The sequence below is a fragment of the Pogona vitticeps genome, chromosome 1, assembly GCF_051106095.1.
Source record: "Pogona vitticeps strain Pit_001003342236 chromosome 1, PviZW2.1, whole genome shotgun sequence".
Taxonomy (NCBI): domain Eukaryota; kingdom Metazoa; phylum Chordata; class Lepidosauria; order Squamata; family Agamidae; genus Pogona; species Pogona vitticeps.
The window spans coordinates 111937237-111948285 of NC_135783.1; the positions used below are offsets into that span (position 1 = coordinate 111937237).

The following is an 11049-nucleotide window of genomic DNA, read 5'->3' on the forward strand; positions in this document are numbered from 1 at the left end:
TGCCAACTAACATGCTGCTTGTCAAATACCACAGATGTCTCAAAAAATCAAAACCAATTAGATTTTTCTATTTCTAGAAGGGCAGAAAGACTTCTGGGTCTGTGAATGAGGAGAGAGGTACTCAAAATGCCTGGGAGTTGTGAAGCTCATGGTGGGTGGTCTCTTCATTGTTCTCAACTACCTCACAGATTGCCATGAGGATAAAAATAAACAGAAAAACAAACTTTATCACAAGCATTCTTCTCAGTGTTTTTCTAACAAAACCAGGTCTCTTCTGGCCAAGTACAAAGCTATAAAAATGCATTCATGTTTAAGATTTATTTCCCAAACTTCGGGTTCAGCCTCTCAGAAACACCTCCCCTTTACTGTCATTGCAGAATTGCAAGGTGTATTTCACCTTGATGCTTGCCACCTGGGTAGGCCATAAACCCGATCTATGAGAGGAAAGAAAAACAAATCTTTTGACTTTTGTCACATCATAGTGCAAAATGAGTTATTTTCGGCAACACCTGGAACTAACTAAATAGATTTATGGTCCTTGATATTGAGGAGATGTATGGCTACTTTTAATCTCTTTCTCTCTAAGCAAGGAACCAAATGAATGGGGAAAAACCATAGGGAAAAAAGGAGAGATACTTTTCGGAGAGTTATTTATAGCAGGCCACCTTGCGAAGGAGCTTTCTGCAGCTTTCGCAAGCGTAGGAAGGGAGGCATGTTTCCAAATGCATGGGCCGGCTCCGTATGTCGCATGCTTGGCTGTCCCAAAGACCATTCGCCCCATGCAAGCTTCAAACACAGAAGCTGAGGCCCTGATTTTAGACCTACTGGTTGCTAGGTAACAAGCGTGTGGGACTTAACACAGTGAGAACAGTGAGATGGGTTAGTACTAGAGACAGGACATTCCTGTGATGACCCCATCCATAGAAAGACACACTCCCCACAGACATGTCATGCCCTCCCCTTGTGGACAGAGATTTAAGGACCTGTTTAATCCAGTCTGTTATTGCTTAGTTCTCGCACACTGTCCTTTTTAAATTGAGGTTTCAACTACCACTGCTGCTACTGCTTTCAATATCTTAAACTATCTAATATTTTATTCACTTAGGTATCTTAAGAATACCTTTTAACATGTAAGTTGTTCTGTGAGGTGTTTTACCCATATTTATGAGGTAATTGTTTATTTCATATGTCAAAATAGATTGAAATCCATTGTGGCAGCAATTTTCCTAAATGTGATCTACAAATCTCCAGCTGTTATCATCGCCATCTTTATCAGTGAATGAAAAAGAACAGTCTTCTCAGCTTGCTCCATGCAGTGCAAAATATTAAATCAGAGGATATTTGGGGTGGGACGGTTGTACTGAAAAACACTTACAATCTGTTGGGAACATTAAGCCCACATGCTGTCCCCAGGAAAATGTCACATACAACTGGCAACAGAATAGCCTTAGGAATGCCTTGTAAATAAATTAGACAAGCAGCCATTTGGCCCACACAGAAAAGTGACTCCAAATACATTCACAGCCTCTTACTGTGAGCCTCCTGGCACAGTGGTTAAACTGCTATCCTGCAGCCAAAACTGTGCTCATGACCTGGGGTTCAAATTCCGGGTCACAGATTCAAGGTTGACTCAGCCTTCTATCCTTCCGAGGTCGGTAAAATGAGTACCTAGCTCACTGGAGGGGGGGCATTGTGTAGCCTACATAATTAACTTGTAAACCGCCCAGAGAGTGCTTGAAGTGCTATGGGGCAGCACGCTTTGCTACTGTACAAAGAGCATGACAAACTACACTCATAGATAGGCTTCTTAATCCCAAATATATTGATTGGGGAGAAGTCTCCCTCTTTCCTTCACAGTTCTTTAAAAATCTTTATTAAACAAAATTATACAAACATAAAAAACATAACAAAAAGTATACGAATCGTGCTCCCCATCCCCAGCAGGAACATTTGGGAGTTACAGTCATTTCCCCCCACCATGGAGTCCCATTCCCATTCCAAAGTTGCATTGACTTTTGCAAAGGTGTGTGTTTCTTCTCCTTTATTAATACATTCTCAGTGAATTCACCCCATAGATCTATAAATCTATTTGTATTTATCAACCCCTTCTTAATTGAGGATAGCTTTCATCTAAGAGATAACTAGGCTAAACTAAGTAACTTTTGTCCACATTTTTATACTCAAAATTCATATTTGTTTTTTTCAGACTAAGAAGATTAGTGGTACTAAAACTACAGTTGCCTTGATCATCTACTGGAAACCTGTATGCTCTGCTGGTATTTTGGGTATTCCTACCTTGCAGACTTGCTGCAAAGTGCTTTACCTTGTGGGCTTTTCATAACTCCCTGGAATCACTGCTTAGAGTGGATTAAAATGATGAGAGGGTACCAGACAGAGAGGTTTTCCCCAGCAATCAGCACATTTGACCCTTCTAGATTTTACCCACACCAGAAGGGTCAGAGTAGTGTGGCTGAGTGGTTAGTGTGGGCCTCTCTGACCTGGAATAATCTTGACCGGATAGACAACTTCTAAGTCCTGGCTCTCTCTGCCTATGGCTTTTTATCTTTTTTTTCTTTTTATCAGAAAAGAGGACTTTAAATAAGGCGTACCTACAAAAAGAGGCCTACCCTCTGACAGCTGTTGAAATAGGACTCTCCTTCCTGAATGAGGACACCTGGCTACACTAGTTGCAGTCCCACAACATCTGGGAGACCACTCTGCAAAGCAGAAACTGGGAACTCAAAAACTTCAAATTAACTTAATCCTGAAAAAGCATTAAACAACATGCTATCAGCAAATACTTATCCTAGCTCTGTGCCTTTTCTTCTGTGTTCTTCTTTTCAGGGTTAAAAAAAGATAACAGAAACCTTAAGCATAGAAGCTCTCTTTAAGCCAGCTTTCGCCAGCCTGGAATTACTGAACTACAAATCCCATCATCCCACAGGAGGACACCAAGGCAATTTCTTCCCAATTCCAAACCCTACCCCTATAATTTTCCCTCCTCCTGGGTGGTTCAGAACACATCAAGTGGAGAGAAGGGGGGAAAGATAAGAAAGAAAGCTCATTAAATCAAGTGTTGCGTGCAGTAATTACAGCAGTGAAAGCATGTGTGAACATGCTTATATAAAAATGTGGAAATTATTCCCAAGATGGTAAATGCCTCCTTGCAAACTAGGAAATACATGGTGTTCATGATGTTTTTGGTCAGTGACTCCCATCATCCTGCACCATCTATTATGCTGACTAGGTCCATTCTGGCTTGCTGTCCAGCAACATCTGGAGAGCCACACATTCCTCCCCACTTTAAACAGTGATATGATTTAATGTAATTTATTATTTGGCTTTTATTTGCCCTTTTTGTATACCAGTTATTATTTCTGAATGCATTTTTATGACGCCATCTGGTTTATTTAACAGTAACCTGCTTGGTTTTCCTCAGCTTTATATAAGCATTTAGTCACTTTATTATCCTTCTGCTCATAAATACATTCCACTGATTACTGTTTATGAGGTCACATGAAAACAGACTCCTTTGTGTCAGGCCTGTGAAGTCACTTTACGGTAGCCTACTTTTGTGCTTGGCCCCTCAAACTACCGTGCCCGAATGTATATAAAACAATTGCAAGTGTTTGTGAAATTCCTCAGGCGAAATTTCAAAACCAGCCAGTGCAGTAAAAACTTAAATATATTTATAGGAATTTTACCGCTGTCACAGCTAGGTTTCAAATGTAAACTTCTTTCCTGATGACATCAGTGTGCCCACTGGAACAGCCAAAACAGACGATTTTCTTCCCTCAACAGGACTGAATTTTCCAAAGACACTTCTCAATGGTCTCCAAGCAAGGCACTTTACAAAACTGACTTCACCTCCCTCTCTCTCTCTCTCTCTCTCTCTCTCTCTCTCTCACACACACACACACACACACACACACAAAGAGAGAGAGAGAGAGAGAGAGAGAGAGCTCTTTTCTACAGGCAAAAATGGGTTGCCCCTTTCCTCATCGTCCCACAAACATGAAGCTGCTCTCTATGAGGAATGGACTTCACTAACAGACTTGACTGTCGTTCTTCAGTCACTGCTGAGTAACCCACAGAGGGCCCTTAGGTACAAACAAATAAATCATTCATTTATTTGCAGGCATTTCATTATATTTATCATCTGGATAGATAGTTCAATGGTGTTGGTGTATGGCTGCAGAGCCGAAGGTTGGGAGTTTGATTCCCCACTGTGCCTCCTGAGAGAAGAGCCAAATGGTGTGGCTTTGGGTAAGCTGTACAGTCCCAGAACACCCCCAGAAAACAGGAATGACAAACTATGTCTGAGTATTCTCTATCTCAAAAACCCTGAAAAGGTTGCCATAAATCAGAATTGACTTGACGGCTCATTATTATAAGATGTAAGCTAACGCATCTGGATGGTGCTGGGTTGAGGAATGTTGTTTTTAAAAATCGGAATGTTAGTTTCTCATTCTACCAGTTGAGTAATATTATCTTCCAATGACCAGGAATCCCAAGACACATTGCTCTGCCATTGCCACTTTCTCCTTCCTTTGTGCCTTAATATTGAGGTTCTTGTCCTTCTACACTGCTTCCACAACTACAGTCCTGATCCTGAGCAGCATCTGGTTCAAAGGTAGGCAGCAGCAGAGAGCCTAGGGGTTGCTTCCCCCATCCCCAATTTCCACTTCTAGAACCCCAAGGCTGCACTGTTAAGTCCCAATTTCTAAATATATGCATGTCAACATTACACTTTTCAAATTACTGTAACGCATGTACAGTATTTTGGACAACTAGAAAAAGTGCCACATCAGGGATGAGACTGGTGGAACTCCAGCTTTTTTGCATTCTAATTTCCATCAGTCCTAGCAGCATGGCCAATGATCAAGGGAGATACCTATTGTTGTCCAACAAGATCTGGAAGACCGCGAGATCCCCAGCTGGGCACTACATAAACAATTATAGTTAGATTTTACTTTTTGTTGTTGTTGTTGTTAATTCCTTGGAAGCCACATTCAGTTCAGAAGCCACAGTCCAGCCATTGCTCCTGCTATCAAAATACCTGACACTCAGATACGATACCTCACTGAGATTTTAGATCATTGCCAAAGGTGCCTTTGTTCAACTTGACAGAATGGTATTGGCGGTATACTTCAGTATCGTTGCAGACTTTTGAATTTTGGCTGAATTCCTCTAGCTGCAAAGCAGAAGTGCAGGGACTTAGAGAGCAGAATAAGCTTCAAGTTTAGCTTCTACTCCCCAGAGTAGACCACCCCTTTTGTCTCATCAACTGGCACTTACTGTCTCAATAACTCAAGATTAGTAAGAGAAAGAATGAAAAAAGCTCCATTTATTCAAAGTTGAATAGGTTAAAAAAAAGCATACTGTACAAAAATGACTGCTTACAGGAACAGGTCTTAACAGACTCACAGCCTGTTTCCAGCAGATGCCTGCAGACTATATTCTAACTACACTAACTGCATAATTGCACACTAACTGCTAACTACCAGCAGACTAAAAGAGAGGGGAGAAAGACTCTTAAGCAGAAAGGAGTGACTCTCTTCAAAATCAGAGCCACGGAGGGAACAATTGGTTACTGCTAGATTGATTGGCAGTCACCCCAGCCCAGAAAGAAGCATCCCAGTCAAACTCACCCAAGGCAGCATACAAGGTTGGAAATAACTCCAATAAGTATTCCCTTCCTCAGTGTGCTACAAGCAAGCTCTCAGCAATGCTATATCAAGATTCAGGGATTTGGTAGGAAATTCAAATGGCTATTATTGCCTAATGTCTTCCAGCACAACTCACTCCTGGCCCCCTGCATACTTCATATCTGAACCTACAAACCACCTAACACAAAATACCCAGGGAAATTAACACATCTAGGGAAATGAATATGGTTGTTGGTTTGTACTCATCCAGGGAAATTAATATGGTAGTTGATGCGCTCTTCCCAGTGCTGCTTCTACTACCAACAGGTAATCCTATCAGGATGTAGGGGGGAAGGGGTGGCATTACAGTGGGGTCTTGACTTAAGAATGGCTCGAGTTAAGAACATTTTGACTTAAGAACCGCTCTCATAGGAAAATATTGACTTGACTTAAGTACTTAGATTTGAGTTAAGAACTGAAAAAAACCACGTGGGAGGCAGGGAAAGTGCAAAATTTGAACTTTCAGTTAACTGTTGGCCAGTGAAAAGGGTGCCTGTCTGCTTCCTCACTCCTCCCAGCGTTTAGAGAGTGGATTGGGAGACAGTCTTCGGACTGCCTGGTCCTGGACTGCCTGGACTGTCTTTTCCCTGCCTTCCCTGAACCTTTCTTGACCTAAGAAAAAAAGAAACAAAATATCCCCCTCTAGTGGTCAAAGGCGGAATAGCAGCTTCCCATTAGTTTCTATGGACGGAAAAGAGCAGATACGGATCAAATGGTTTTCAATGCATTCCTATGGGAAATGCAGATTTGACCTGAGAACTTTTTGACTTGAGAACCACCTTCCAATACGGATTAAGTTCTCAAGTCAAGACCCCACTGTATTGGCATTATGGGACTACTTTGCACAGACTTCCTTGAACCTGCTCTGAGAAATGATCCAGATTTCTTCCCACCAATTTAAGGAAAAGATGCCATTGCCACTATAAGTCTTAAGTACCGAGATGTCCGTGACCTGTGGTTTGTAACCATGAATCCTCATAGATTCTTCAACTTCACAAGCCCCAGCCACTGTGGTGAAAGATCTGGGGCTCTGGGTATTGTAATCCAACAACACTTGTAGCCCAACAACTGTACCTTAGGCAGATTGCTGATTCTTTCCCCACTCTCCCTTTCAGTCTGGGTATCTCTCCTCCACATTTCCAGCACAATTCCTCTCCCATGTTGGCCCTCTTCTTCCCTCTGGGTTAGAATATCTGCTGCAAAACCAGCTGCCCAGGATAAACACTGTGTCTGTTCCTTCTGCATGTATCACACCAATTCATCTAATTCCCACTTCTCATCTTGGTGGGAGTAAAGCAGTTTTTCATCAGTTTCATCTTTATCTTTTGCTAATGGCACTCTGGAGGATCTTTAACCTTTAATCAGAACAAACACTGTAATGGATAAATGTTGAGAATGTGCTCATTAGTATAAATGTTGGATGTGGGTGTCTGTTGAATGCTTAGCAGGATAATTAGAGATTTCCCTTTGACTGCCTACCAAGTCTCGTTGAAAGAAAAGCACTAATTGTTTAACTGCGAGACCCATCAGCAACTCCTCATTAGAATTTCCAAAGGCAATTTGAATTAGCCAGTGTAAGCCTTCTGAAAATATATTTTCTCTTCCAAAAAAACCACTGGGGCTGCAACAGTCATGTAGATGCATCTTCTGTGTGTCTGTGGCTTTATCAGTTACAAATTGAAGGCAGCAGAATAGAGGAGACCTTGTATAACAGTCAGCAGAGCTAAAAAGAGCAATCCAGTTACAATTCTGCTTTGGTCCATTAGAACAAATATGAGAAACCAAGCAACATGTGATCCGGAGGGGAGGGGAGGGGAGGGGAGGGGGAAGCGCACCTTGAGACACTTGGACATTTGATTGTCATGTCTCTGTCAGAGGAGTCTTCCAGCAAAGATGAACCAAACTTGGAAGAACCCAGCAAGAAGAAGAACTGCCTCTCTCCCCACCTCACAGACTATGAAGTGCTGGGGAGGCAAAAGCCTAAGATGGTGGATGATATGGCACACCCTGCCCTGTTTGTGTGGTTCAGTGAGTGCCCTTGCTGCCTTGCCATTTCCCTCAGGCTTCTCTGGCTGAGAGCCACACCTGCCTTACCCAGCACAGACAGGACACTGAGGCAGCAAGACTTCAAAAACCCAGATGACAGCAGGATAGCTTGGCAGATGCATTTTCAGTAGGTGAAATTTGGTCCTCGAGAAATTTTGGACAATTGTTTCTATTGCCTCTAATCATTGGCAATGTTGGCTGGGGCTTTGCTGAATTAAAATTTGGAGGGCCAAAGTTTTCTCACCTCAATACTGGAGTGTCAAGTTAGGGCTGAGAGAACACAGTTTCAAATCTCCAATTGAAGCAAAAATATATGAGGCAGTTTTGGAGTAACCAAAGGAACAAACAACGTAAGACAAACAGAACGGACAAATTGAGCTCCAATATAGCAGCCAAATCATGGATCAATTTTAAGGAAGACAAGCAACTCCCATCCCATCCCATTCACTGGCTTCTTCACCCACAGGGATAGCAAACATATGAAGGAGCATCAATTTATTCACTGGAATTACTGTGGTACTTGTACATTTAGTGGAGGGGGGTTGATCTCAAGAAATTGGGGGAGACATATTTGAGGCCTCAAAATGTTCTCTCTCTCTCTCTCTTTGGCAGTTTAGAAGTGGCAAACCAGACATTTTGTGTTTTGTGTCACTGTTTATTTATTCCCTAAAGTGAAAATAGCTATTCCTGGAGGCCTCCAGGAGCCAGAACAAGCCGTTCCTTCCCCAAAGAATTGCATTTTTACACTGAGTGCTTTAAAAGCCACAAAAATGGGCTGCATGTGTCCCCTCCCTGATTTAGCACTATGTTTGTGTTTCCTAGTGGCAAGCAGAGCCTGTACATTGTGGGGGGCGGGGTTGATACAGGAGTGGGGAGGAGTTCTACTTACTCCTCCATGTAGTTTTTAACTCTGTGTAATAGGAAACAAGTGAAAGAGTATACTTAGTAATGAACTTGTGTTTGCCAGTGTGTACGATGGATTCTTATTGCCTATTCACTTACACACCTGTCCGTTTCATTGTTTGTTGATGAATATCCTGTCTTTCTGCTATTATGCTCAAGACACCATATATGGCTCTCCTCCTGCTCCTCCTTGCTTTGAGATGAATCAGGCCTAGAGAGAGTGATTTTTGCCTGAGATCATCTTGTCAGCTTCATGCTTCCTAATTTCTGGTCCAACATTCTTACTACTCCAACACACTGGCTCTCAATAACCAGCAGCTAAATCCTATTGTACTCAATGAAACAGGAAGTAATGCCTGCAGAATTTCTCAGGGAGTTATGCCCAAGCAAGCCATGCTGTGTGCCTGATAGTGCACTGATTGTGCAATTCATATCATTAGATATGATTCCACTTTGCCACAAATTTTGTACTGCTTGTGCAATTTATGCAGGAGTTATTGTGCAACAGTTCACACAATACATTGGGTACTAGTTTTCTTCCTGCAGCATTCTAGCTAATATGTAATGTCCCTTCTGAATATTCTACAGGACATCTGAAAAAGTAAATATGCAACAAAATAAGCAAATTGTTCTGGTATTAGTTAAGGAGATGGAAGTGAACCAGAAGAAATGTGGATTGAAACCAGATATACCATTAGGGAAGAATGCAAAAAGACAAGTCCAGAAAGAAAGAAAGAAAGAAAGAAAGAAAGAAAGAAAGAAAGAAAGAAAGAAAGAAAGAAAGAAAGAAAGAAAGAAAGAAAGAAAGAAAGAAAGAAAGAAAGAAAGAAAGAAAGAAAGAACGAAAGAAAGAAGAGAGAGAGAGAGAGAGAGAGAGAGAGAGAGAGAGAGAGAGAAAGAAAGAAAGAAAGAAAGAAAGAAAGAAAGAAAGAAAGAAAGAAAGAAAGAAAGAAAGAAAGAAAGAAAGAAATACCTAGATAGATGAAATTGTAAAGGACAGACAAGAAACAAAAGTAAAAGTGCACAGAAATATGTCAGAATCCTGAATGCAGGTTTTTCTGTGACTGTTGCATAGGAAAAAAAATGAACCACTACAACAACCGATGCAAAGAAATAGAGGAGAACAAAAAAAGGGGAAAAAACAAGAAGAGCCTTCTCTTCTCACAGATCAAAAAAATCAAAGGGAAATTTAAGCCTAGATCAGAAAAGCAGAATGATCATCAGGGAAGCGCACTATATGATCAAGAGAAAATAAAGAGAAGGTGGAAACATTATACTGAAGACCAATAAAAAAAGAAATAAAAGGATGACAGACTCATTTGAAGAGGAATCCTATATGAAAAACTTGCAGTTCTAGAAACTGAAGTGAAATCGGCTCAGATAACATTATGAAGAAATAAGTCACCAGGGATAGATGGAATACCAATAGAACAATTTCAAGCCACAAAGATAGAATCTGTCAAAATCCTAACAAGAATATGCCAACAAATATGGAAAACAAAACAACGGTCCACAGACTGCAGCATTCAATGTATATGCCAATCCCCAAGAAAGGAGATTCCAAGAAGTGCAGTAACTATAGGACTATTGCTTTAATTTCCAATGCAAACAAAGTGATGCTCAAGATGTTGCAACAAAGACTTTTACTTTATATGGTGCAAGAAATCCCTTGTGTTCAAGCTGGATTCAAAAAAGGAAGAGGCACTCAAGATGATATCACAAATATCTGCTTGCTACTGGAGAGCACCAAAGAATTTAAGAAGACCAGTTTATGTTTTATAGACTTCAAAACCTTTGACTGTGTGGATCATGAGAAACTATGGGTTGTTCTGAAAGAAATGGGTGTGCCTTATTACTTGATTGTCATGATGCACAATCTGTATTGTAGACAGGAAGCTGCCATTAGGACATAATATGTAGAGACAGAAAGTTAAAGGCAATAATGCTAGGAAAGTCCTGAAGGCAGCAGGAAAAGAGGAAGACTAAATATGAGATGAATTGACCCCTTAAAGAAACCACTGGCTTGAGTTTACAGGAGCTGAGCATGGCTTTTGATGAAAAGGCATTTTGGAGACCTCTCATTCATAGGGTCACCATAGGTCAGGGGTGACTTGACAGCACATATCAAAAACAACAAACATGGTTAACACTCGATATACTCTAGAACCTGTCTTGGAAAACATGAAGATCTGAGTAAATTGAGAAACACTGGTAAAGAGGACTAAAAGCCAACATGTGTTTGTCAAAGAAAAAACAAACAAACTTGTAAACTGTGGAGCATGAAACAGAAGGCAATGAAGTGAAAAGCATAACGGTATCACGAAGAAATGTAATTAGCCTTTTCAAGAACTTGTTTATTATAAACATGGAAGTGATTTAGCAGGGAAATAGA

General features: G+C 41.0%; 1 long non-coding RNA gene across 1 annotated transcript; it reads left to right on the forward strand.

The window, feature by feature from the left end:
• The first annotated feature begins 2204 nt into the window (after positions 1-2204).
• Positions 2205-6341, forward strand: LOC144586767 (uncharacterized). The gene is made up of 2 exons (XR_013541788.1): positions 2205-2263; positions 2584-6341. It is a non-coding gene; the product is annotated as an uncharacterized LOC144586767 (long non-coding RNA).
• Positions 6342-11049: the final 4708 nt, after the last annotated feature.